Source organism: Zosterops lateralis, assembly GCF_965231275.1.
Source record: "Zosterops lateralis genome assembly, chromosome: 2".
In the NCBI taxonomy this organism is placed as follows: Eukaryota; Metazoa; Chordata; class Aves; order Passeriformes; family Zosteropidae; genus Zosterops; species Zosterops lateralis.
The window spans coordinates 51,600,127-51,627,608 of NC_139763.1; the positions used below are offsets into that span (position 1 = coordinate 51,600,127).

Here is a 27,482-nt window from a genome sequence, read left to right on the forward strand (position 1 = left end):
AAAAAAATTTTGATGATTCAAAAATAAGCAAATATATTCTAGTTTTGTTCAGTACAGGATAAATTTCAAAATTAATACAGTATTTTGAAGACCTTAATAGGTATTAGTATGGTTATCTGTGTAACTATTGTAACCCGTATTTGAAACATCTTAGGAAAATTCGATATTATAATGACAATACAACACAGTAGGTGGAAAACTCTGTCAATGGCTTTTCTAAATATGTTGTTTACACAGAATCAGATGACAATGACCTTACAGTAAACCTTATTTTCCTTATTTTTAAAGTGTTAGATCAATATGAATCTCTTTCTTGGTACACAAATGTATGCACTGAAGTATTTTCATTGGAAAAACACTAATGAAATGTTGTCTTCCCCCCTTCACCACCATGTGTTACATGTGATAGGGAGAAGTGTCATTAGACATCAGTGATACCCTTTGAGATATCATGGGTATGAGCTACACTGCCTTTTTCCATACCCAAAAATATTAAGAAAAGTCTGACCACAATGGTGTAATAATTTCCACAGTCACTCAGAATCACAGAACCTTCTCAAAAAGCAGAAATGAAGTATAATTTTTAGAAAATCACTACAGGGCAGTTGTAAGTGACAAATAACATTCCACTTAGAAGTGGAATTCATCTATTTTATTCATTAATTCTACTTAACAGGCAATCTCAAAAATGAAGTGTAAAAAAGTTTGCTGATGGAATACTGTAGCATTAGATAGTTGAAAATTTAGGTGTGAAAAATTAGTTGAAAAATTAGATGTGAAGAACAGGAGAAAAATTAATGAATCTTACCATTAAATAACATATGAAATTCAAAAGAGATATATGCAAATTAAATCACAGATTTTAAAAAGGCTCCTGACCTTATACATAAAAGGATGAACTCCTAGTTGACTGTTTTCATTTTTAAGTGAGATCTTGGGACTTACTATACTTGACAAAACCATTAAAATTTTGGTTCAGTTTTAAATAATGGTCAAAACAAACACTCTGTAAATTACCGTGGAAAAAACAAATAATATGAAACTCACTGTATCACTTTGCAATTCCATGTTGTTGCCTGCATTACTGAATGCTGACAAGCATTCTAGTACCTCACCTCACAAGGAACAGAAGTATCAGAGCATCAAAGAAAGGAAGGGCTACGTTTGACATCCAGCAACATCACACACTCACACAATTGCACTATGTGGAATAAATCACTCAAGCAAGCTAGGACTCTACAGCTTGGAAAATAGATGGTATAAGGAAAAGGAAGAAATAAGGGGCCTGTCACATCATGAGGATGGATAATGGAGATAGGAATCAACTGTGTTTTCCAATAGATGAATGAGAAGTTCATCTAATGATGCAAATGAAAACATATATAAATCGCTCTTTATACATGAAAGCTGTGGAATTCCTCACCGTAAGATGCTCTGGATGCTAAAAATTAACACTTATTTGAGAGAATACTGAACAACTTGCAACAGAGAAGTCCTTTGAGAACCATTAAACCCAAGATGGTACTTCTCCCACTGAAGCCACTACACAACTAACTGCAGGATTGCCAGATAAACCTTTACTCTAACCCAGCATGGCTGCTGTGTTAGCTGTCATCTGTCAAGTAACAGCTGCAACACAGTTCCACCCTATTTAGTACCGAATCTTTAGGTGGGATGGAGAGCGTTTAGTAAAAACAAAAGGATTACTTCAAATATTTTCCCTGAGGATTTCAGATGTAGGAATGTTTCTATGGCACACAGAAAGGAGCAATTTTCACTGGAAAATAATTTGAACAGAACAAATAGGTATCATTATAATGTCCCTGATAATCACTCTGCAGACATCCATGTGTAAATAGTCCAATGCATGAATAAGACTGTTTCCTTACTGCACGAGCAGAGCTTGGAAGTTCTGCTTACTGAGCTCATTAAAAGTTTTTCTTTTAAAACCTTTTTTTTTTTTTTTTAATAGTATGACATTTGTTCTGAGAGTTACTGAACTCAAGCTGCTAAATGCCAGTTACCTATCGACTATGCCAGTTATTTTTGCTTAGGGATGCTTTTTAAGTGCTGATACTTTCATCACTGTTGCTTGGCTGTCCCTGTTTTCATTTTACCACACAAAAAAAAATTCAGCACTCTTGAATTAGCCACACTTTGCACATGACAGGCTGCACACATGACACTAAGTGTATTCTGGTATACAGGTTGTTTACAATCCTGGGAAGAATTCTTTGTTCCAAAATGAATTAAGTCTTCATGAAGATATGTCATTCTGCCAACAAGGCAATGAAACACACAAATTTAATTATTAGTTATATTTACTCACTCTCAACAACAAATTTGCCCCTTCCACCTCAACAAAACACCTCAAAACAAACAGCAAATGCCTTCCTGTACCTTCAACCATTCTGAGCTGCAATGATCTGTACTGTACTGAGCTGACATGCATGAACAGAGGCAATCCATGCTTCCCTGCACCTACTTTCTATACTTGGTAGATTCTACTGAATCAACTGGGTGCTTTCAGAGCGTGCTTCTCAACCCAATCATGACCACTAATTTCAGAAAGAAATGTTATCCTTTGTTTTGGAAATTTGAAGTAGCTTACATGAGCGTGATCTGTTTTGCACTGGCGAGGTTATGACAGGTCAGTTTTCTTTTAACCTTACTACACTGTTGAGTTTACTAGTAACTCCTTCACCATAGCACCATTCAGAGTTTGTCATATTTGCTTTTACTCTGCAAGATAGGATCTCTGCTTTCTTGGCTACTATTTCAGCACAAGTGTATGTGCATGTGTGTACACAGTCATGTAACACAATGTGCTGAAATACATTCCTTTATCTGCCTAGATGGTCTCTGAGGGAAAACAAAAAAACCCAAAACCACTCTATGCTTTAATACTACTATTATGGAAAAAAAACAACAGTGGAATGTGGGTCTGCAGGATTTTTCTCTGTCGAGAAATTTTAGCAAACTTGATATAATGAAAGAGTAGAGTTTTTAGCCTCAGAAGAATGAGGGTTGAGAATCAAAGAGAAATTACAGATTGAGGCAGTGAAAAAAATCCCACACGTAAGAATAATCTAGAATGAGGTCTCATTTCTTTTATGTCTCTCTGCCATCAGGTTGACCAGTCAATGATGCCTGAAATTTGCTAAAGCAGTAACATAATGGTTATCAAAAAAACTATTTCTGGAGTAAAGGAGAACAGGGAATATTCAGAGAGGGACTTGAACTCTCTTTCATAAGGGATGAAAGATTTTTTAATCATGGAGCTTGTTTTTCAAGTAGTGGATAATGATAAAATAACTAGTTAAAATATGCATACCAGAGAGCAAACAGAAAGATTTAATGGTAAAATCATGTAGTCTGGGTACTGAAGAAAATATGGCAACCAACCATATTTTTTCGAATGGGGTAACTATAAACTATCCATCAACAAAACCTGAGATGTAAAGCAGTACTCCTTAGAAAAGAATTGAACAATGATGTACATTATAAGACAATAAATTTGTAAAATTACCTCTTCAAGAAGTGGCAAATCCTAGTATTAAAGTTGTTAAAAAGAAAGAATGCCAAGCAAGTAAATAAAAATAATGTATCTTACAAAGAAAGTCCTATCAAAATTATACAAAGTGAAAATCTAATTTTGTAATTTTATAATTTTGTAAACCAGATTATACCAACCTAAAGCTTTGTGGCATATATTTTAGAAATTATTTTCAAGTTTAAAAATGGAAAAAAACCCCATAAATTGTGAAATCACCCTGAGTCCACAGTTGGGTCCGTTCCAGATCTAAGATCTTTAAAGCAATTAGAATATACTCTCATATTTGTACAAATGTCTGTGCTTTGGTTCAGTGCCAAATTTGCAAAGAAACCTCAATGCTACAGACATTTTTTCCCTAACCTGTCCTTTTGCAAGCCTCTCATTTCCAGCCCCAACATGTCCCCTAATGTTCCTGACCTTCTTCCTCTCCATCCCAGCACCAGCCTAGACATCTCTTGAATTCCAATTCTATTTTCATTCTTTATTCCCAGGACATTTTCTTCTTATCTATGTTCATAGCCTATTCAGCTTCCATTCTTATCTTATAGCCCTACTCTCTGCATTCTGGATTCCCCTCTACTCCTCTATCACCCTCGTAGTTTGGCATCCTTCCTCAAATCCTGCCCATCCCATACCTCTTCCAATTTGTGGCAGTTTACTTTCTCACCTCCTGCAACTGAGTCTACCAGTTAAGGCCTCTTCATTTCCAAAGAGCCCCAACCTAAGCATAAAAGTACACAAATGAATTTTCCTGACTATCCTTTGTGCTAGTTGGAGTCACAGAAGGAGTAACAGGGGTCTAAAATAGACCTCAATTAAATTCAGTCTGTCACAGACCGCACAAATCCTGTCCACACATGCAGCAAACTGCCAGACCCAGTTCAAACACGGGTACTCAAAGGATCTTGTATCCACTGGGTCTCTTTTTGATCGTTGGTACTAAGAACTGGTTGTCTTATTTCTGAGTAATCAAAAATTTCCCATCAATTGTGTTCACATGCTATTCACTAAATAATTAAAAGTGTAGGAACTCAGATCTTTAGCTTTCAAATGCTTTCATTGTTCAGTTTTTGCAGCACTCAGATTAGGTCTGATTAGTCATATAGGCTGGATTCACAAAATGAAAGTCTGTTTTGATATTTACAAGAAAATGGTTAAGAAATTTGTCATTCATTAAAAAATACATATTTTATGAAGTTTTTATACTAACTTTAGAGTAATTTTCAGGTTTTTGTTGTATTTATTATTTCATTCATGTTTATCAAAAACATTAAATTATTTCTAATCTGGTCTAAAATAACAATGCACTTTGTAACAACAAATGTAAATACCTCCAACAACAATAACAACAAAATGTTCTGAGTATAATAATTAAACACAATATGAAGCATGTCATCTAGAAATTTTTTAAGCAATTAAAAAAATGTTTGTTGAAATAATTTTCATTTAAAATTTGTTTTTCCCAAACAACATGCTGAGATTTTTTTCAGCACAATATTCCTGGTTCAGATTATAATTAAAAAAAAAAAATCATCCAGAAACATACAGCTGAGATGATAAAGGGTAAACTTGACTTAACATTCAATTTCTTACCAGATGTTACATTTGCTTTGTATCAAGTAATTAAACAGACAGTACTTTCACATGTGGTTCAGTACAATCTGAGAGGGAAAGCTTAGAAGCTTTGTTTAAAGCTGCTTGCTTCAAAGCAGATTTTTGTGTTTTGCAGCATTCTAAGCATTTATTCTGTATTGGCCTGTGATCCTCATTCTGTCAAAAAAAACTTCCACATACTATTTTGCAGTTTGTAGGAAGTGCTAGCTCCAAACATCCACACTCAGCAAGATAAACACTTGGTTTACACTCCTTGTAGCTTCAGGACACCTAAACCCAAAATCACTTATGCAATAAAGAGGAGTTCTTCAGAATGTATGACCCATATGTTCTTTCCACCCTAACTAGACTAATGCCCAGTGTACATTAGACTACAAGAATGAACAAGCTGTGTGTGCCTTAAATGTATGAGTCATGCTGACTGACAGGGACAGAAACCCATCTTTGTTTCTTTTTTCTTCATCTTTTCTTCTTGTCTCCGGGCTATGCAATCGTGCTTTCTTTTATTTGACACTGACTCTGTGAAACATACGATTCTCTCCTGCACCAAGACACAGCTTCAAGACTACTGGGTAGAGATTGCTTCTGCCAAGCCTGTGCTTGACTTCAGTCATGAGAATTTCCAAATAAAACTTCACTAGAGAGATTTCTCTCAATCCTGGAGCTCTTTAGGGCATAAAATCTACTCTTTCACTTACTGTAAATGCTTTCTTTTTTTGGACAACTGTAAAAAAAAAAAGAAGAGCAACTCCTCAGTGCTGTTGATGTATGCTTGGTCTGCTCACCTACCTAGACTATTATTACTTGGTTTAAGTAATCAGAGTATTTATTGACTCTTCTCTGATTTGTTTCAATGAAATAAATGCAAAAGATGTTCAAAAAACTTAACTGAACTTTACCAGTGTACAAACATTTATTAAGGATGTGACATCATCCTTAACAAAAAGAAGGGCCTGAAGAAATAAGTGAGCATAGAATAAAGGATGTGATAAAATTTCACTGTTTCCTCCTCAAAATCCTTTTTTAGATACATAAATAGGAGAACAGAGTCACGTCACTAATTTTCAGGAGTCTAATGATACTTGCTTTTCTCTTTGCCTATTCAAATTAGTCAAGATGTACAACCTTGCGTTCTCATTTATGTTTCTGGTGATAAAAAACATCGAAGTGTGAAACACATGGCTGGTCCGAAAATACCTACCAGATCAGGTATTTCATGACACGTAGACACAGAGAGATCTAATTTGGGAACCCAAAAATGAAAATCACCAGCTCACAAGATCCCTTGAATGAAGCTTCAAAATAACCCAAAGATGAAGCCCAAAGAAAGATTAAAGATTCCTCTTTTTCAAAACAGGAAGGCTATGAAATGAGTTCTCTGAAGCCTAGTGAAGAGATACCAGAGGAAATAGCTTCAGAAAAGTCTCCTAAGCTCAGGACAACAGTCTAAAAGGGAAACATAGACAAGCTAAAGGGTGCAGGTATCAGCACCTCAAGCCAAAGTAAGTCAGAAGAAGCTGAACAGTTTTATGGTTTTGTCTATTGTACATATTTTAATCCACCTGAAAAGAACCTGAAGAATATTTATAAAAACCTCATTAAATCTTCAGTCATATTTTCTATGTATACTTTTCTCTATTTGATTTTTCATGGCATCCCAAACCATTATTAAACCAGTATTTTCATTTAATGATTTACTTATTTCCTTGCAAAAAATGCCATGATAACAAAGCTGAATTTCATACTACATTAACAAAAACTCAAGGAATAGTACAGAGATTTATACCCCAAAAATGTATATTGAATAATGAGGAAATAATTAATTAAAATTGTAACTGTGAGAAAGAAATGTAAAACAGATCTGAATGAAGAAAAGGCCAGTGACTTTCTTGACATTTAACATTAAAAAATGAAAGCATTGACTTTTAATATTTCTCTACACTAAGTTCCAAGTTTGTAGCATACATTTGTAATTGTCTGACTTGATAATTTTTTCATTGTTCATAATAATTTTTTCAAGATACGGTACAATTTTGATAATGATTCAACAATTTACCTCCTTAAACCAAGTATTAGTTTTTCCAGAGATTCTACTACTTTATTAAAATATTCTCTAATAGTAATAGCACTTGTGTTTCTGGAAAATAATTTTAATAACTTGCTACAGTAGCACATAAAACATACTTGAACAGATTTGATATTGGAACAGAAATTGTTCATTACATTATCACTACTGCACTACAAACATTACAAACATTTTTTTCAGTGCTCAAGAAAATTAAGATATTGGAGTCAACAGTCACAGAAGGACTCAGAATTGTTTTTTCCTCTTGAAAAAAACATACAAAAATTTGTCTCTTTAAACTCTCCCCTTCCACTAGTCAGAGAGGTTACATTTAATCAAATATACAGTTAAATCCATATAAATATTTTCTGGTATTTCTTGTGATCCCACATGGAGTGATTAATACTTGCTAGCCTAAATAGCATTCATTATTTCTGGATGTATATGTTCTTGTTCCTCTGATTTAATAGAAAATTCATTTAAATACTTTTAGATGTGTATATATATATATATATATACTTAACGAAAGATAATTACTGTATGATTTCTAATTCCAACAATGCAAAGAGGGAAAAAATCAATGTGAAAGACTGACAGAACAGCAGTTACATAAATAACAAGAGCAGTAACTAAATGTCTCTCTCCTTTTAACAAATAAAATCTAAAGGGCATTAAAACTACAGACTACAAGAAAAATATTCAGAATGTCATATATCTCCTTAAAACAGTCAGAAATAAACATAGAAATATTTAAGTTCTCAATTCTGTAAATGTAATTTAATATAAAAACAAAAATTCTGTTTTATAAGGTGATTAAAAAATGGATGCTCAACAAGGAAAAAGTAAGAAAAGGAAGGGTTATCACTGAAGCTTCCTGGAAAAGGACAGGGAGAGAAATGAGAAGGTAGGGACAAATCTTTTGAGGGCAGGCTAACTGGGAGACCATCAGACAAAGTTGGTAACTGCTGTGCCACCAGACAAACTGCTTACTCCCCCTCCAATTTTCCCAGAGAGAGTCTGGCAGAACAGGGCAGAAGGTTAGGGTTCAAACTGCCATAATTTAACAAAGGATTGGTATGTCCTTTATATCACACATAACAGGTTTGATTTCCCGATAAGCAGAGTTCAAGGTACAGGCATACCTTGTTATCTTTCAAGGACATGTTCCTAAAGCGCTACAGTTAGCAATGAGGGACAGCAAACTACCTTTTTCCCTAATAATTAATGTAATGGATGGTCTTGGTGTTTGCAATCACTTATGAAAGGCCATCACATAGCAGCATAATATTCCATTTATTCTTCAATGAAGTTATGCCTTAAATATAAGATCTCAATAATACAAATACAAACCAATATTAAATATTAAATATTGTTATTTAAATAACTGAGGTTGGATGGAATTTCAGGGGGTATCTAGTCCAACATTGTGTTCAGAGCCAGGTCACCTACGAAATCAGACCAGGTTTTTCAAAGCTTTAGCCACTCAGGTCTTGAAAACTCAAGGATGGAGATTGCTCACAGTAATGCTTGTAGGGAAAAAGATTTTCTTTAGACCAAGTCAGAATCTTCTCTTTCAACTGACACTCTCTCATCCCTCTTCCATGCCCTCCTGTGAGGGGCCTGGCTCCATCTTCCCAGTGACCTGTTCAGAGGCACCGTTAGGAACCCCCAGAGACCAGGCAGAACACATCTCCCCAGGCCCTTCTCCTGGGGCAAGTGCTCCAGCCCTGACCATTCTGGTGGCTCTCCTCTACACTCACTCCACTTTATCACTATGTTGCTTGTACTGGATATCCCAAAACTGGTATTTCCTTCATGTGTTGACTATTCTCCTGATAATACAGCTCAGGATTTTGTAAGAGTATACTGTTGACTAATACTGAGCTTGCTGTTTACAAAAAACATTTGTTCCCTTCCAAGACAAGAAGGATGATCCCACACAAGATAATCTGTATTTCCTTATTAGCAATTGAATGCTATATAAAAACTATTAATACATTAAAATCACATACCAAAGACTGCTATAAATGTACTTCCAGCAGTTGTTTTAAACTAAGTATGATACTAGAAAAATACATGCCTTTCCATCTGTTTTCCAGAACTTTAATGAATATCCATTAAGCTGCCTGCAGGCCATCAGGCATGCTTCAGTGCAACTGGGCAGCTCAGGGGAGCTTTTGTTAGAAGAGCAAAGGATGGAAAGACACGGTAATGGCAACAACAGAGATGGTCATCAAAGGATACTAAAATGACTGACAGACAAGCAGTGGGCAGGGGAGCACAACTGGATCTGTCTTCTTTCAAATCTAAGGTATGTAAAATGTCCTTTCCCAAGCAGTCCCAGTAATTGGAACCACATTACCATTAAGAGGAAAAAAAAGCAGTCAGTGTGAAGACCTCTCTTCATAAGCATGACTTAAAAACCAAAAAAGCTCATCAACTGCATTTCAGTTCTAGAGACAGCTACCAAATAATAAAGTGTTGCATACTGGCTAGTTTATTACAAGTCCTAAAATGTAGAAATTTGTGTGTCATTATCCAGAAATTAAATGTATATTGGTTCTAAAAAGTATTTTCCTGAACTGTACGTCTTTCAAATCAGAGAGTCTTTGTAGGAACAATAAACACACAGACAATGGTATCAATAGCACAAGAGAATATGGAAGACACTTTTACAGCCCAAAACAAAAGGAACGAGCAACAGTCACCTTATCCCTGCTTATAAAAGCTTGGACTCATAAATAAATCCTGCAAAGTTACATCACCAAGCTGCTTATGACACTAATGAAACAATTTCATTTCATCTGCAAACATGGAAAAGGTCAAGTGAATCTAAGCTTTCTATAAAGCAGCCTATCCCATTAAATTCTTCAGTTATCAAATTATCCTATATTACCTGCTGAGGCATGTGAGAAATGAAAATACTTTAAAAATGCAGGAACTATTGTGAAAAACAATCTGTTAACTCCAAGCTGTCTCCATTCTTGAGCATATTTGCTTCACGACATACTTTTCTGTATTTTATCAGTCATCTGACAAGTTGAACAAAATTTTTATAGAAAGACTCAACTTTGCCTTTACAACTTGAGTTATTAATTTGAGAAGAGCAGTATTGTGAAAAGCAGTTGAAAATAAAGAAAGCAAAATCCAGGTTTGAAAAGAAGGAAAGGAAGTCAGGATTCATGAATTACTGAGATACTAACAGGCTTTGCAATACAAGTTTCATGCATGCATTCTAAGAAGAGTCTTAGAGGTGATAGAACCATCACTTCTCTCTTGAGGCACAAAAAGCAAAAAGCACTGAAATTAATTTATTTTAGTGCATATTATTCTCAGACTAATCAAATTTTCTGTTTTTCTGCTTCCTCTAATTATGTCCAGTTCTCTTCTTTCTTCCTACATATCTTTGTCTTAATTTTTCTGTTTTCCTCCCATTTGCTATGTTCTCTCTCACCATTTCAACAATTCCTTCTTTAAGCTGAACTATCCCAATCCCTGCAACAATCACATCTAAGAAGTATAATTTTCCTTCTTCTTGTAGAGGACTTGAAAACAAATGTTTGTTCTTTTGGGTCTTTTTCCCTAATGGGGCTTGTGGACAAAGACACTCCTGGTCTTCAAACATTCCCTGTCCCACTTGAGCAGCATATCAAAGTCAGCATCTTTTTGTTGTGGAAGAAAGAGAAAACTCCTACTACTCTGTGTGTCCAGTGCTGTTAATATTTCATCCCTGTCATTATCCATTCTTTCTAGGAGTCCTAGATGTGGCTCCATCTATCATGCAACTAAGGAGGCAACTGCAGATGCAATTCTTGTGCTCACTGAAGAGCAAATGGAAAGTTTCTTCTGACATCTCATACTGTTAACATTAACTCCTTGACAAAGAAACTCATTCACTGAACAGTTCGTTAAAACATGGCTTTAACCCTTTGTATTCTTATGGTTTACAAGACTTCCACTGAATGAGGACCTAAATACTGATAGAAAAAGTTAATTTCCTTTCAAAATTGGAAGAATGAACTGTTGCACTTCAGTCTGTCCACACTTTTTACCAGTTCTGTATGAATATTTAGGTCATGACTAAAAAACAGTCTATTTACCACTTCACTTCAGTTAACCTTATTTTGTGTGATCTACAATACTTTTGCTTTATTACATGAAGGTTTTAGTAGGCAAAGGTGTTCAATATTTTTCTGAAGTTATTTAAACTCTATTCCACTCGGAGCTCCACTCTTAGCATTTTATTCTTCTGCTGTTAAAATTTGAACCAGGTTAGAAACAGACTTTAGGCTTAATCTGAAACCCCTTAACAGGGTAGTATCTCAATTTGTCTTAATTAAAAATGGAGCCAATCTTTCTGAAAACAAGAAAATCTGCACACCGTCAGCTGTTCTTGGAGATGTAGTGTTATAGGTACATGACATTAAAGCATGCTTTTCTTAGCAATATTAATGGGATACACAGTCTAATACTTTGACTACTGTTATACAAATGGGCTGGAGTTTGGCCCATATTTTCACTTCTTTCCAATCTCAGAATTCCTGGTAATCATAATCAAGCATTCAAAGGCAAGCAATAAACAGTGTACACTGCAAATGTGCATATAAAAATCATACTTTAAAGATCAGTTACAGATAAATTGCTTCAGTTACTCCAAGATGTATTCCTCCCAAAAACACCATGAGCATGGGTTAGGAATCTTCAATAAAAACTGCAGAATTACCATCCTGAAAGCAACATAAAGCATAAGGGTTTAATGAGTTAAAGCTTGGGACTTGCAGTGCAAATCTTAGGGGTGAACTTGTGCTGGGAACCATCACAGTGACACAGGCTCTATTACTTTATGATTGTAAGTATTAAAGCTTTTCCATCCAGTGAAAAATCTCTTGAGGCACTGAGGTTCCCTAGGACCACTCTGCCACATGATAAAAAGTATTTCAAGGTTTAAAGTCTATTAATATCAAATGCAAGCATGTCAGCTATAAAAGCAGTGCAGAACATCCCTGCAGAAGAATAAATGGAAAAAAAATTATTCTTGCTGCCTGACAGAGTTAAAGGGCCAAACACTTCAAACTACAATATGTAATGAAGCAGTAGCCACATTACCTCAAAAAACGTCAGTGACCTAACCATAAAGTAAGTCAAGAATCTGATTGACTCAGACACACACACACATTGAAAAACACTTCCTCATATCACACTATCCAGTGACTATGCTGAGTAGGAAAACTGACAATCCAGCAGTACTCCTGATAGGGAAAACACTACTAAGAACTTTATTAGTTATATTTCCATTTGCTGAATCCCCATTGTTACAGGATGTTGGGACTTACTGTACAGATGATTCTGGTTGGCAAAAGCAATATAGAAAAAACATTCTGCAGCTTTCCCAGCTAGAAATTTAAAAAAACTTTCTCAAATTTATTTCTGATTTGTTGGAACTTGAAGAGAAAGAACGAGACTTACTTCTTGTTGGTGTCTAATCTTGTGTTATCTCCAAGTTCTTTGAAAATAGGTCTTAAATCACCACTTTTCACTTCAGTTATTTTTCAGCTGGGAACAAACCATCCTAGTTACCAATTCACTCAACGCTCCTATCACATGATGAATTTGATCAGTTATTCCTAAGTGAGGAGATCTCATTTTGCCTATTTTTAGCAAATGATATGAGAATAGTGTCACCCCATCATCATTCATATAATGATTCTGAACTTACAGGCAGAGGACAGAATATGTTCTCTTTTTCTTAAGTTCCAGGGATATGGAAGTGTAAACTGTCCTCCAGAGTGAAGCTTAAGCCTTACATGAGCAGATTACTGGAATTAAGTCCTCAGATGAGGTAAAAGGTCTCTGTCATGGGAGTAAAGGTTTTAGGAAGTTAAGATCAAAAACACTTTTACTCAAAATAGGACCTCCACCCAAGCTTCCTGTTTTTGTCAAAGAGTTCACAGACTCTTTCAGATGAGTCTTTTTGGAATTTTTAACAGTAGCTTTTCTTGTTGATGTTTTGGACCTTGCATGAAATGTTCCTATTTAAAACAGAATAAACAAAAAACCTTAGTGTCAAATTTGAGAATTACCATCAGTGAGAAAGCTATCAGTGGAAGTGACACCCTGGAGAAGTGAAGATAAGCAGAAATTACAGTATAGTTCTGGACCTTGTGCTCTATTCTCTGCTTTGTGTTGAAAAAGACTAAGTATGATAATGTAGGACTCTGGATTGTAGGTGACATGCATGAATATTGCTAAAGAAGGGAAACTGTCATTAGACTTGAGTGTATGAATGTTCAGATGTTCAAATACCTAAGGGAATCAGTATTTCATTAAAAAGATGTTAGTTCTATATGAATAGTGCTAAGATTTGAAATCCAACTGGCCAGCCAGGTTTTCTAACAGATGTCTTGGCTTTCAACAATGAAGGGCATTTTCCAAGATTCACTCATTATGTAAGGTAAGGAGATCAGTAAATTAGTCTTCACTTAGCTTTGTGCTCAAGTTAATAATGGTGTATATGCAGGCTAGCATAAAGCCAGATCAGATTAATGCAAAAATGCAATAAACTGGATACATAATCTTAGATATAGCTAAAGTAACCACAGAGATTAACTTGTTTCACCCACACAATGTAAATAACTTTCCTGAATTCTTGTTTGAATTCAAGTATGTTGCTAAGAGTAAATATCTGCTTTGAGACACACGGTATTTTAGATATATGTCAAATTCTAAACAGGGATCTGATGTTCTGATGTGGCTCATGGCTTAAACTGTTTAAACAATTTTCTTTGAACTTTCAAGGGATATCCTCCCTTTCAAAATAATAAAGTAGTTTCAAGCTAATTCAAGACTGCCTGTAATACCAACACTGGGAAGACACAGAATATTTAGCAATTTATCCCACCTTAAAATTGCTTCTTCGAAATAGAAGAAAATGTTCTGTGTGAATCTCTGTTCCCTAGCCACAGAACGTAAACTCAACTGAACTTGCTTGTTCATATAAAATACAATCTCTTTCAGAAAGCAAATGAAGTATTGGTTATTTGCCACTTACCACGACACACATAGTGAAGGAATAAAACTTTTTACAACTGCAGATATGCTTCCCACTGATTATAGCTCTTTTTTAGGTCAGCGACAAAAGTACCTTTTCCGAGTTTCCTTGCTGGACTGCAGAGAATTACTTGTAGATTTGTGAAGTTAACGGCTTTGACAGAATTCAGAAATTATTACTTCTATGCTATCATTAGCAGCTTTAAAAAATACAAAACAATTATTTTTCTTACTTAGGTAAAGTCATATACATTTTTAGCATTGCAGGAAGCAAAATCATCACCACATAAGTGCAATAGTGTGTGTCAGGACTTTTAGTCCATTAAGTGCTACACTGTTTTATCTGTGCCATTACCACTCTTGTGTTTCTATAACTGTGGTATCATTATATAGAATGCTATATAATTTGGTACTTCTGTTTTATTGCGATTTTTCTGTTACTTTCCAAATTTCCATTTACTCTATTATCTTATATTCTTGCTAAACATGACAACCAATCTCTCATGTGAACTATTCTCTGCAGCACATGGAATGAATTCAAAGATTCTTGGCTGATCATGTCAACATTAAAATAGGATAAATATGTTGCTTTGGCACAGCAAATACAGGCCACAAAAGTTTGGATTATGCACAGACAACTCCCCTCTGCACCATTCCTTGGTATGCTATCATTTACACACACTCTACAACGTATAATACAAACAATAAAAAAACCCATGCAAATATATTTATTTAAAATGAGAAATACAGTAATTAGGCACTGTTAAATTATTAAAGTCAGAGAACAAAACTATTTTGTTCATTCAGATATTGCATATTTACTGAACTGAAACATAATCCTTGACAATTTGTACAACCAACATCTACACTGCAAGTACCTTTAGCTCCAGCTTAGTTTAAGGCATCTTAAATTAATTAATTTTTTTTTTTTTTTGCTTTGGCCTAAGATAACTACTGTTTGAGTGTTTTCCTAAAACACTACATTTCTCAGCTGTAACAGCATCTGTCATTCTTGGCGTGGAAGCAAGCTCTTGTATGAATGTGAGCAATCTTTTTTTGCTTCTTTAGAAATGCAGAGTATGTTCAGCAACTGTACTATGGATCTATAGGAATCTAAAGCATGTGTTTAAAGTAATTCAATGCATCTCTCAGATCACGATCAAATACAGCACGCACTACGATTAATAAACAGCAGACTGAAGTATTTGTACTCTTACAAAGACATAAAATAGGATCATAAATTTTGTGGATAGGAAAGTAATTAAAATATACACTACAAAGATAATTATAACTTGCATATTCACTTATTTTTATGTATTTAAGAAAGCATAGTTTATTGCTACTGCAAATAATTTGGTCAGTTTTTATACTTTAAACTGCAATAACAAAAGCAGCAATACTTAGTGCTTTGGTATTATTCTCCTATGAATTTCCATTTCTCCAGCTCTCTGTGGCATTTACAGTTCTCATTTTGCATTTCTCACTGACTTCAAATCAGTTTTTATGCAGCTTCAAAAAAACCAGAAATACACAGCCTGGGACTGTTCAAACAGCAAAATAAAGTTAAAGAAGGGAAGAAAAGAGACCATTTGATATTGAAGGGACTCAAGAAGAGCAAAGAAACCTTTCTACAGTACTATTTAAAGTATGTTTCTTTCACTCTTTGTGTTTGAGAGTTTTGCTATGGAGTTTTAATAGCAAAATTTTCTATGTGTGCCAAATTGACTGTGTTTAAAAATATCTTTTTTCCCCAGGGTTTTTTTCAAATATTGTTCCTTCTATAAGTATTATTAGTTCTCAAGGTATTATCATTATTAGAATGCAATTTCTGAAATTGTAATTTGAAAAGAAATTCAAAAATGGCAAAAAGAAGAGGTCTTGAGCCCAATTCAGTTGGTAGGGATAGAACTTCATTTTTCTGAAGACCCAGAAAATTATTTATAAGCATCAGTGTTGTACTGGCAAAACTATTCTTTCATTTGGAACAATCACATTTCAGTAATAGTTTTATTTCCTCACTTTAGGAGATTCTCCTTCATTATATTCCCTCCACAAACTGATACACAAACTTAGTTTTAATTTTGGAAAATATGGTTCTATTTTTCAAACAAATTCAGTTTAGAAGATTTTTTGTTTTTAAATAGTTAATTTCCTATTTTAGCATTAAAATGGAAGTAATACAAAACTACTACTTTCCAACCATCTTTAAAATCACTGAATTGATATGAAACGTGCACACATGCAAGATCAACAAAGAATCTCTCTTCAGTGATCACACATTTACATATATAAAGTTCTCTGACTGTCATTTCATAGGAATGTACTCGTACGTGAGTAAATGCTCTGAGAGTCTGCATTATGAATTATGCATTACAGTTTGTACTGCTGGCATCTTGGCATCAATTTGAATATACAAGGATTTATTTTTCAGGCTGGTAACTGGAGTAGAAAGGCCAGTACAAGTAAGCATAAAAGCTGCTTGAATTGCAAACATTATGGAAAGATAACAAGTACTAATATGATGAGAGAATTTCAGTATTTAAGTGATTCTAGCATGTCTATTCACTTCACACATGAGCTATAACACATAAATAAAACCTTAAACTGCAGCAGGCAAGTGAAAGCTTAGGACATTATCTGAACTGTAACATAATCTATAGTATTCTCTTCCTTAATCCCAGAGTGTAGTAAAAAGGCATTCTTACAGATCAAATATTTTCTGCTTAACAGGACACAAAAAGATAACCCATATGGCTAGCAATTAGCAAAACAAATGTGCCTAAAATCTATGTATTTCTAAAAGACAAAAAAAGGAATATCACTTAACATTTCCGTAACATTTTAACATGGTAGCTGCTAAATAAAAGTGTACAGAAAAGTTTAAACAAGTCAAGTAAAAAAATTACAGAGAAATCAGTGTAATTTGTCTTATGATTTTTCATAATTAATTGAGCGAAAAAAATTGCCCTGACAGGTTTGTATAGTTAAACTGTTAAATGATAAGAACAGAGAAACAACTTGCAAGTATTTGCACTTTTCACAAATGTTATTTTCCTCCCAAAATTCAGTAACACAAGTTCAAATTGATTAGCATCATACACCAGAGCTAAAATCACAACTTTTGAAACCTACTTCCTTTCCTTTTTTAGCAATTCCATTTTTGTATCCAATTGACACGACACTGAATAGCTGAAGATCTGAAATGTAGATTAAAAACATAGTTGATGAATGATAAAAATTCAGACATTTGCAGCTCCTTTGTAAGTGTGCTCAGCACAGGTGCATTTAGCTGAGTTGTATCACACGTTGAGTATTTGGAGCAAAAAAGACTGTACATCTAGTGATGTGCTTCTCTGAAAGGATGGAGAGTGTGATTCTCACAGAAAAATAATAATGTAGCATAATCACAAAACTAGTAAGAATTTATATATGGATGGAAGACTTAGAGCAGGGCTAGGAAACTTAAAGTGATGATTCCATTCATCCAAACTCCTACAAGACAGAGTAGACTGAGGAGAAGGATCTAGATTTGTTATATGAGATTAGGATAACTAAACTGCTAAAATGAGCCAGCTATGCAAAAGACCCAAAGTTCCAGGAATCATTAAGGTACATCTAGTGGAAATTATGGTATCATATGAGATAAGGCAGGAAATTATCTGAAACATTATTCAGAATTCCAGTTATCTGTGTTAAAGTGAGGTCAGGATTAAAAGAAATGGTACTCAGATGTCCAAGAGAAGAAGGAATCTATCCCATGAGAAATCAAATAAGCTACAATCTAGAAAAACAAAGTCTGACTAAGACTTTAAGAGGACAAAACAATAGACAAATTTGACTAATGCTATCATCAGAACACTGTGATATAAACCAGCAGAAAATAATCTTGAAACGGAAATTAAAACCCCATCTGAATGTAACAACTAGAGTATCTTCCACTAGGAATAGTACAGTTCAGAGTTTAATTTCTGAAAAGATTACATGGAATGACAAAATAATCCATCATCCAAAAGACTTATTGGAAAAATGATGTCTACAAACCTTACAGGTAACTAGTATATTGCCAATATCCACATTTGTAGATTTTTTTGGTTTTTCTTCATTTAATAATGGAAAGAAAAGTACAAAAAAGGCAATTACATAGCTAAAAGATTCTGAAAGTTATATTTTAATTGCATTTTTATAATTTTTTGAGAATTTGTTTGATTGACTTTAGCAAAAACCCCCGAATTTGTTAATTTCTCCTCTTTTGTGGCATTTTACTAAACTCATGAATCATGTATATTGAGACTTGTTGCCAATAGTTCTGGACAAATTGATATAACTTCCAGGTAACACCAAAACCTGTTTAAATAATTAGGGAGACTGAGAGGGAAAGGACAAGGGTCTTAAACCTTCTGGACGAGTGCTCAAATCATGTTACAAAAAGAGGCAAAGCTTAGCCATTACCTCTTCTTCTAAGTGTTCTGGAGTGAACTCAATGATTTTGAATGAGTTAGCCATGTTCTAATAAAAACAGGCCCTTCAGGGACTTGAACAGAGTTCAAGCACCTCCTACCCATATCAAAATAAGCACTTAGCTTTCCAAACCAGGAGACTTCCGAGCATGCACAAAGTCCTCTACCTAAATGTGCTCCAACTTGGAATGGTTTTAAGTGCCTCTGAGGTTAGGTGGTGCTTGAAAACAGGAGGTATTGGTAAGACTTCACTGGAATCTAGTCAAGGAAAATCTACCCCCATATATCACTATGACAAAGTCATAGCATGTGCAAAACCTGTACTTATCAAGCATACATTACATTTTGATTCTAGTGTGGTGGATGGCCCCTGACTAGATCCTAGGTGCCCACCAAAGCCACTCTATCTCTCCCCTCTGCATCTGAACAGGGCAGAAGAAATATAATGAAAGACTCAAGATAAGGACAGGGAGAAATGAGTCCCCACTTACTGTCATGGACAAAACAGACTCAACTTGGGGAAAAATTAATTCATTACCAATCAAATCAGAAAAGGGTAATGAGAAACAAAACCAAATCCTAAAATAAACCACATTCCTCCCCCTCCCTCCCTCCCTCCCTCCCTCCCTCCCTCTCTCCCTCCCTTCTTCTTGAATTTAACTTTGCTCCCAATTTTCTCTTCTTCCATCCTCCCACTAGTGCAGGACAGGGAATGGGGGCTGTGGTCATTTCATCCCATATTCCTGTCAATCCTTCCTCCTTGGTGGAGGACTCTTTACACTTTCCCTGCTCCAGCATGGGGGCCCCTCCCATGAGAGACAGCTCTCCACACACTTCTCCAGTGTGGGTCCTTCCCACGAGTGTAGTCCTTCAGGAACACACTGCTCCAGTGTGGGTCTCTGTGAGGTCACAAGCCCTGACAGCCAACCTGCTCCACCATGGGCTTCCCACAGGGTCACAGCTTCTTTTGGGCAATCATCACCCCTCTCCCATGGGCAACAGCTCTGGTACACCACAGATCTTTTCTGTCCATTCTACCCTGTTCTCCAAAAAAACAAATGCAAGTTTACTCTTCATTTGGGTTTGGCAACTCTTTTTGAGTTACTGCAAGGTAGCTAAGACTTAAAATTTTGAAGGAGTATGGTATCTTCCTACGTTCTGTAGTTTCATTAACCAGGTCCAATCCTTTGTGTAATCACATATCTAGACCAACATTAATAATTTCTGTCAAAATACTTCCAATCATAGAACACAGCAGAATGCATTAAAAAAAAAAGGCCAAAAAAAGCAGCATATATGGCATATAACACTTCATAACAAAAACACTCCATTTTATGACCAGCCTTTGAGAAATGCTAAAAGGTTTCTGCATTGGAGGAGGGCTGAGTAAGACTGATGGTAAATCATAAAAGCTCCAAACACCATGAATTTCTGAAAAGAGACTATGCTGAACTCCTTTTACTCAGAAAAGCCATGTGAGACTTGAGCTGTGTAGCTTCTGCTGTTTATGATGTGATTACCTACAACTAAGCCTGTTGTGCAGACTCCTTTTTTTATAAATCAATGTAAAGAAACAGGTGCCTTACAGACATGACTCCATCCCAGCAGAGGCATTTAAAATTAGAAAGTTCGAAAAGATGACAGCCACAGTAAACATTGTACAAAAATCCATGCATTTTACTTACTTTGTTCAGAAAAAAATGTTTGAACTCATCCAAAGTCTAACAGTGTATTACATTTTAAAAATGCTTCAAAAACCCCACAGAATTCTGAAACAGCGGTATGAACAAAACTGAGATGCCTGAATATGATGTTCAAAGGTTTTCAGTGTTAGAAATGGAAGATGTTCACCTTGTACTGAACAAAATTCATGTATCAGTTACCATCAATCAGATTCACAGTTTCCATCTCTACAAATAGCTGTACAAAGGTAACTGGATGGGCAGAAAACAAGAAATGGACTCTGCCATCAATCCCAACACACCAATTTCCACTTACCCAATCCCTTCATGCAACTGTTCTGTCTTTGCCTGGCTTAGACTACACTTCCAAGAGAAAGATTGGGAAAATGCATCATATATTTTACAGATGAATCACACTCAGTGAAGCTTTCATAACCGCTATTTGTTTATTTCTTCTTTTATTTACACAATTCCCTTCTCCACCTCTCAACTTTATTTCCTTTACTCTTTTGCCTATTATCAATCCTCTACAAATTTCACAATGTAGACACAATGGGAGGAGAAAAATGCTTTTGTCTGGTAAAAGAATTAAGATTCTCAATCCCCTAAAGTAACATCTTCCCCTCCTTTTTGTGATTTTGTCCTTGATGAAAAATTACCATATTTAGGACCAGTCTGAGGGGGCAGGTCAGGAAGGGTTTTGAAACAGGTTTCCTTTATATTTTATAGCACATAACTAAGGAAAAAAGGGATTCCAAGAAATCTTTTAATGAAGCATTTACTGATGCAAGCTTTATATGTTTTCTCCATTGTCTTCTGAGTCTAATAAAAAGCTACAGAAATTTTTAAGGGTGATAATTAGAGTAAGACCTTATTGATAACATGGTGTTGCATCATGGACAACACATAGATGGTTAAAGTTGGAACAGAATAATCAGAGAGTTGCAAAGTTATTTGTACCATAAGTGACAATACAAATGTTGCCAACAATTGGAAAACGTTTAGGGTGATACTCAAATCCAGACTGCAGAAATGTGCGTGTATCTAAGCACAGGTCTGACATGTGAGCAAAGTATCTAAGGTCTCCTTATAATAAATGTTCCAGATGCCAGGAAGCCAGGACAATGAAGTTAAAATATAAAACATTCTTTACAACAATAGATATAATTTTCTCAGAAATGGAACACTGGTCATTTTGCATTGGGGATTTTGTTGGTTTGGGGTGGTTTTTTTGGTTGCTTTTTTTTCCTTTTGAATCTAACTAAACATGGTTGGTCTCTCCCATTTTCTTCCCATTTGCACTCCACCTCCGTAACTCCTCAGTTCTTTTCAATCATACAAACCACTTAGACTTGATTTTTTTTCTAATAGTTGAACTGTCAAAGTAGCATCAGGAAATACATTTAAGTAGGGCATGGCATATATAATCATAAACATATTAAATCACATTAAAGCTGAGATGGCACTACATTCATTTTGAAAAAGTTATAAAATTGAAAAATTTTAAAATAAAATACCATGAAAATTTGCAAAATTCAGTGAACATACTGAAGAAAGGTATTACTTGTCTGTCTAAAATACCCAATTAACAATACATTGTGTGTAAACTTTCAGGCTTTTTCACAAAACTATTCTCCCTATTTTACACAATGGTTAAACCAAAACCTGCTACAAGGTGAGGAAAAAATCTCCAATCACAAGCAACCCAAAACAAAACACCTCTGTAAATGACTTCAGGCTTATCACAAAAGACACTTCTGCATTCTGAAAGGTCTATTCACAGTCTTCATTTTAGTGAAATACTCTTTGGAAGGAGTTTCTAAAACTAGATGTAACATTCATTTACATGTATCTGCCAAGTTTTTAAATATTTTAGAAGCTAAACTAAAACATGCTGAAAATGACTCATTGTGGTACCAGAAGACATACTGTAGGAAATAAGAACTCATTTACAAGTGGGAGAAATACACTCACACTTCATCTGTGGGAATTCACTAGACTTCCCTTCCAGTAAACATTATATTTTAAAATTATCACGGAAAATATGTTCTTTTAACTGAATTTTATGAAAGATTTAGACAGCTGGCATAACAAAAGAGACTTAGAAAGATAAATGTAAAACTGTCTTCAAAAACAATTAGTAATTCTACCAAAAGATCTCAATTTAGCAATAAAAAAGATGCCGATTCTTTTCTTATTCTAATGATTAAATTAAAACTGTTTCATACAGTTGTTCAGTATAAATAGATAACCATTTGAGACAGAGGACAAAAGGAAGATTTGATTATTTTACAAAGAAAGAAAATGCAGGGTGGGGGGACAGCCCTGGCAGGCAAAGAAATTACCACAAGGTAGCTCTTTTCTAACTTGGAGCATGTCAACTACTTTTGTAGATCTGCACATTTTAGTAATACAACTACTTTGCAGCAAATGCACTACTTTAAAAAGCCTTTTTTCTTTGAGAGGAAGACATCATCTGTCATAGAGAAAATAAACCTGTAATGTACCCCCTTTATCTACGCATATAGAATACTTTGAAAACAGAAAAAAAGAACTCTGACATACAAAATTAGACCCAGATTTCACAACTTGTGACTGGAAACAGTGTCATAAAGGACAAACCTAAAATCGAAAAACCCAGCCTCACTAGCTTCTATAAAGTAACTGTAAAAACAAAAATGTTCTAGAGGAACATGCAACAGACGATAAAGCCACAGTATTTCCTCACCTGGTTTTAGGTGTAAAAACCACTGAAATGAGTTATTAATCAAGGCTCCATTCTACCTAATACTGGGCATTTCACAAGGTCACAGGATTTTCATTAATCACACTTTGGTTGCCCTTTATCATTCAGAAAAACCCTCAATCATGAGTGTACTCAGAGATTCAGGAGTCAATTCCTGAAGTGAGCAGTTTATAAAGACAAGGGAAAGACAATGGTTTCTAGTTATTTTCATCTACTTACAGTACCATTTTGCACAAATAAAACCTTTTCCTCTTCCCATTTTGAGTGGGACAAATTCTTCCACTCTTTATAACCCACAACCCATTCTAGTGACCCCAGAAATGTATCCAAGGTAAAGCCAGAAGATTTAGCTTTTTGAAGCATTTTAAAACTTGTGATCTAGATTATATTTCTGGAATGGAAACGCTAAAGATCTTAGAAAAATCAGAGCAAACATTAAGCAAAATTTCACACGGGATGAATCAGTGCACTTCTATATCTGTTTATCCATGGTAACACTTTCCACTAAACAATTAAAATATCTATGAAAACAATTCCAGATGAAAAATTCCACATCAAAGCTTACACTAGATTATATACATACACATGCAGTAGTATTTACATTAAAATGTTAGCCAAGAGCTGCAGCATTTTGACAACATATCCAATGTTTAAATTTTAGAAGAGATGTAAAAATAGGCTTGTAAATACAAGTATGTACACTTTACATGTCTGTTATGAAATCCAACATTTCATATAAAGACTAAGTGCCTGCTAGGTATAAGTGTTTTATGTAGCGCTCAAGCTTCATCTCAAAGAAGCCTATTTCTAGGTACATTTATTCCTACAACTATACTGCCACTTGATGGAAAAGTTCTACTTCCTCTTAAGAGAAAGTTTCTCAAATTTGTTTATTCCATTGGTATGAAACTGTATAAATGTTTTTTGCTGCTGGAGTACCTCAAAGGGACATACACACACAGAGCCCGTACCTCCTCCATGCTTGATGAGTCAGCAGGGTGGTCTGTGCAGCAAGGCCTTGACTTGGCAACATTTGTTTCTTTGCTAGTACAAAAACCTAGAATTGAACAGGGCTCACAAGAAAGGGTTGCCAGTACAGACAATGAACATGATCTTTGTGAATTCTGCTCCGTGGTAAGAACTAAAAGAGCCCTTTACTGCTAGCTGTAAGGCTCCTTGATTTAGTGTTTCATATGCATCCCTCCATTCCATCTTGGTTGGGTTTATTCAGTCCTCCGGTTCTGCATCCTTACTGCCTCTCACCACACTCCTCCCACAGAATTACAAATCCTCTCCCTAATCACCAGCAGCCACCCTCTGGAGCAGACCAGTATATCCACTTTAATACTGTGTTCTCCTTGGAGGCCCATCCAGAATAAACGTTCCCATCTCCTGTTGGAAAGCCTGTTGGGTCTTGCTAGGGATCTAAGTTACTTTTTGGCGGGGTTTTTTTGTTTCTGTTTTTTGGTTTGGTTATTTTTTATTTTTTTTTTACATCTAAACCAGCTTCCCCTCACTGATACCATAAATAGCTCAAAAGTACCACCCTCTGGTACCTCCATGACTCAAGTGTCATGTCACAGCTAAGTGCCACTATAGCTGAATTATGTTTGGTAAAAATGTTCTGATATCTCACGCTGCCACCCTACGGCTACACAGATCACATTAAGGAAGCTCTTGAACTCTTGCTATCCATGCCTTGAACATTATTTGCAAATTCATTTTGCTGATTTCACAGAATATACTCACAGTTACCCACACAGTCATACAAGTAGACACAACTGCGCCTTTAGATCGATCATTCAGCTAGAAACACAAATAGCTGTAAAAATTATCTAAATAGCTTTGCACTGAGTAAACTGAAGGACATGGCCTGCCCACTATCCAATATGTGATGAAATACTTCAGCACTGAACACGTACAGTTTCAAAAAAAATTTACTGGTCTCCCTGAATGTAAACAACTCCTGGGTCAACCTTGACGAAGTCTGGGATACATTCTTGAGGCAATCTTATCTAGAAACATACGAAAGGGAAATCAGCCCCTCCAATCCTGGTCTTTCTGTTCTTTCCTCATCAAGGCACTGGTCACCTGACATGCCAATCTCATGAAGAGAGAAAGCAACAAAACAGCTGCCAAGGACTTGCATGGTTGTTCCATCAGCTGTGAACAGTGGACTCACCAGCTGCGAGCCCTACACATAAATATCATACATCACTCTCTTTTGGGGAGTCCTTGATGTGATTAATTAAGCACATTCAATGCTGGATGGACTAATGTCCAATGCAAACAGCTTCTTGTGTTTTATGGCATGAAAGTAACTTGGCTCACTGATGGACATTATTCTGGGTGCCTGTGCATTAACATACTAATGATGGTCCTTCACTTACTCACAGTTCTTCATTTGTTCATTTACAAATTAACTACCTATCTTCTATTCCAGAAGCACATACCACCATTTTTCCTATTTGTAAGATTTACTCACATGAAACGGGTTCACCACCATGGAAATGACGACCAGCCTAATGCTTTCTTCACTTATATTTAGCATTTTCTCAACAATTCCCACGTGATTCTGCAGAAGACAACCTCTAGCCAAGACTTAGCTCAAAGCTCTCACTCACGAATGTTAAGTCTTCATGTCCAACATTTCAATATTTATGACAAAGTGTTAACATCACAAAGCTTTAACTTCCTTCTCACACCACGCAAGTATCTATTGGACACTGTTCTTCCAAAGTTTGCTATCTGGAAATGAGTACAGCATCACATACTTTACCAGGAGGTAATCAGAATGATTGAACTGAATGATCTGAACTCCTTTTCCAGGGGGTAACCACAGACTGAGGAAGTAATTACAGAAGATAACTACTATTAAAAGAAAACTTCTGTGGTTTTACTAGTCTTAAATATAATATTACACAAATAGCCGTAATTTGAAGATCAAAATCTTTGTACAGACACATGGAAAATACAATAATCCTGCTTTGAGGAATTTAGCCTTTGAACTGGCATTATATTACACTGTTTTGGTAAATATATTCAGTTAACATTCCCTGGTTGTATTTATGGTCATGTTGTTATTTGTGACCTGTTCTTCTCTTGTATTCTAAAAAACATATATTTGGGAGTTTCCTATAAACAGGTTCTTTTCTCATGTGCCATTGAAGTGTTAATGATTTGGGTTACTTAATGCTGGTAAGGACTTCACACACACATTTAGTCCTTCAAACCCAGATATTTAGAAATACTTCAGAAACAAACATTATTTGCATAGATAACGTGATGTATGTAACAGTCTTTAAAAAAATACAAACCCCCTCCAGATTACCAATTTCTTCAGATAAAAGCTTTCATTTGTATCTTCTCATTATGTCCAGTTAATTCCCCCTTTTCAAACGGACTCAAAGCACAGGTAGTAAAAAGGCTGGGAAGTTCCCCTGTGTTTCACAGCTCCTGTTCTACATAGAACGGCTGTAAAAAAGGCATATGTAGCCTGAGAAAGCTGGCTCCAGCTGCAGCCAAAAGTGTGTTTTGAGAAAAGAAAAACTTCTTCATATTCTGTATTTCTCCCTAATCCTCTGCCACTAGTGTTGAACTGCTTCTCACTTGAGCATTTCCTGAAAGGAGATGTGTTTTCTACCTGTAAAGGGATTCTCAAATTTATCTTGAGCTTTTCCAGTCTCATTTTGAACCCATGTAAAATTTAGTACCTGAAACATGATTTGGTAAGGACTTACAAAGGACTCCTACTTGTTCATCCTGGCAGTGTTCACCATCAGTGAGAAGCTGGGTGCAGTGAGGAATACTAAAAATGAGTCTGAGGAATACTAACAACCATAGCAAAATCATGGACTGCAGTGGAAATTTCAACCCACTAATTTAAGAAATATATATAAGGACCAGCAGCACCCTCATAACATAGAAACCCTCTTTGAAGGTATTTGCAACTGTTTTTGAATTTGTTCTCAAAAGACATGATGTAATTCAACCTTTCTAGGCTAGCAAATATACCCTAAAGATTTAAAAGTAAGTAGTTTTTTAGGTACTCAGAATAGCAACATTTTAACGATTTGCCTCTACTAATCATAGTTTTTTAAGATTAAAACATTTTGGCTAGCAGGAAATAAAAGGTAAAATGAGAATGACAAGGCTTATGGAAAATCTTTATGATATGATGATATGTTGATACTACATAGTTTCCAAAGCATCTCTCAGAAGCTGAAAATATTTCGCGAGAACTGTTTCTTATGAGCTGGAGCAAGAGCAACTGAAATAAAAGATTTTTTGAGCTATAAATATAATCATTAAACAT

General features: G+C 35.4%; 1 protein-coding gene across 3 annotated transcripts in view; it reads right to left on the bottom strand.

Moving 5' to 3' along the window:
* PIBF1 (progesterone immunomodulatory binding factor 1) overlaps window positions 1-27,482 on the bottom strand; it is a 105,884-nt gene that overhangs the window by 43,525 nt on the left and 34,877 nt on the right. The gene's annotated exons all lie outside the window — the stretch shown is intronic.